This window comes from Limulus polyphemus, unplaced genomic scaffold (genome assembly GCF_000517525.1).
Source record: "Limulus polyphemus unplaced genomic scaffold, Limulus_polyphemus-2.1.2 Scaffold2343, whole genome shotgun sequence".
Lineage (NCBI taxonomy): Eukaryota > Metazoa > Arthropoda > Merostomata > Xiphosura > Limulidae > Limulus > Limulus polyphemus.
This window is the reverse complement of record NW_013667953.1, coordinates 107,177-109,466: the sequence shown is the minus strand read 5'-3', so window position 1 is coordinate 109,466 and position 2,290 is coordinate 107,177. Positions and strand designations below refer to the sequence as shown.

The 2,290-nt window shown below is 37.6% G+C and overlaps 1 protein-coding gene across 1 annotated transcript in view; it reads right to left on the bottom strand.

The window, feature by feature from the left end:
* Positions 1 to 1,192, bottom strand: part of LOC106466682 — a 42,194-nt gene extending 41,002 nt beyond the window's left edge. The window contains exon 1 of the mRNA XM_013926977.2: positions 879 to 1,192. The gene's annotated coding sequence lies outside the window, so the exon portion shown is untranslated. The remainder of the gene's footprint in view (positions 1 to 878) is intronic.
* Between the last annotated feature and the right edge of the window lie 1,098 nt (positions 1,193 to 2,290).

Sequence of the window (2,290 nt, the reverse complement as noted above, 5' to 3'; positions counted from 1 at the left end):
TGCGTAATGTATAAATACGAGTGTCAAAAAAAAAATCTAAACCTCAAATCTAGCGTCTTCTTATAGTAAACGTTAAATATGCATTAGCTTAAAAGTTGACGTTTAAAAACATTTTAAGGTATTCGGGATAATCGTATTTTGGTAGTGTTCGGTAAAAAACGGGTCATTTTTTTCGTTCATTTTAATCAACGTCAGCAAAACAATAAAAAACAAGTTCAAGTATTTTTAAAATATTTTCAACGTGAAATTAAGTACGGCTATTTATTCCTAGCATCGTTCTTGTTGACATAATAGCAATTTGGGATTGATCAGGACCAGAGATGCTCAGAAATTAAAACATTTTCCTTCGCGCCGCTCGTGATGTCAAATGAATCAGAATCGTGAAAAAAACAGATACATATAATACAAGAATTACGGCTCTCGTCGTGTTTTAAACACAATAATTTTTCTAAACTATTTATGCACGAAATTGCTTGTGAATCCATAACTATCTGTTTGCAGGGCTCCTGGCAACATACGATTTTTTTGTTTGTTTGTAGTTAAGCGCAAAGCTGTACAATGGGCTATCTGTGCTCTGCGTACAAGTGATACATACTCACATAGTAAAACAAGCATCAAACATACCATCAGTATTGCAATAAACCCTACTAATTACTGCTAGGGTTTCCTACGTATTTTCCAAAGACAATGAGTGATTTGGGGCAGTCATTTACTTCTTAGTCAATGTTGTAACAGTCAAAAATATGAAATTCGAAGCAATATATTGACCTCAGCCGTAGATAACAGCATTGAAACAAGTCGATTATTTCAGGATTAATTATCTAGAATACGTTTACACACAAACAACGTAAATAAAATTTGGTTGTTTTCGCACTTACCTGTACCAAGGCAACTGTGCTCTCTTACCACGTGACCAATTCCACCACTGTCTAACGCTACTCGAATATTAGGGCCAGGTGCGCTCAGAAAACCCATAAAACGCTCTCCGAATACGTGGCACTTTTTTTGTTAAGACTAACGAAAACACCACAAGCACGAACACGAATCAAAATATTTTTGCGGAGTAGATTCTTAAAACCTCTTTTCATTAAGTTTCAGCAGTTAGGTTAACTTCATAATTTCTAAAATAATTTTTCCAGCCTTCAATATAAAACCGTGTTAATTCCCGCCACAGCTGACCGCGTCCATAGCAAAGATCCCTCTGTTGACGGTTGCGCCCTCTAGCGAGACGCCACTAGAAATTTCAGATACCTGTTGATTGGGCCCGTAGCGGTTCACGGTCAAACGATACAAGTGAGAAACCGATCCAATCACAAACGGCAAAGAGGCTAGTACGCTGTTTAGCGTGATAAACAAATACAGTCAGAAATCTGTGGCTTCGGGCGATATGTAAACGTATGACATATACGCCCTGATGCCCTCAAGAACATGGGTTAAAAAAAAAAGTAAATTCGAAGCCACTCTTCAGGGTAATGTTTCGGAATCCACACGCTTGTTGTAACGGCACGTGACTTGTGTACGCATGTCATAGGGACACAAACTTCACATACAGTACACATGACGTTTTCATCTTACTTAAACATCCGCACAAAAGTACAAAAGCGTTCGTTAGGGAACAGTTTGGTTATCACAAGCTTTTCCAGAAGTAGTTGTTGTTGTTTGTTTTTAGCTATAAACGTAAAATTGTTACTTTTTTTGTATTTAAAATGAGATATTTTTAGGCTCTTCGGATTGGTTATTGCTCTGTAATAATTGTTTGTTGGTTCGTTTGAATTTAAGCTACACGCTGGGCTATTTGTGCTCTGCCCACCACGGGTATCGAAACCCGGTTTCTACTGTAAGTCCGCAGATATGCCGCTGTGCCACTGGTTGCACAGATCATAATTATACAATACAGAAAACAATTCATATAAAGTTCATATCATTACTAGCTTACAGTGACGTGCACGAGGGGGGTAGCTGGGGTTGGGTCAAGCCCCTGTCCTCATGCCCCAAAAATGCCCTCTTTTTTTCCCTGTTATTAAAATTACCACTACGATAAGATACACCTGATTCCACATCCAGCTTGATGCGAGTTATAATATTATATAGTAAAATAAAAAAAATTGATATGCTATTAAATGTTAAATAATTCATTGTTTAGTTTTATATCATAAAATGTTTACTAGACCAGTTGAATAGGAAGAAAAGAGGATCTGTTTATGGGTTTCTACCCTATGTGTACCAGAGGTAACCCATAATCCACAGTCCGCATAGTCTCCTCTAACCCCCCCCCCCAAAAAAAAACCCT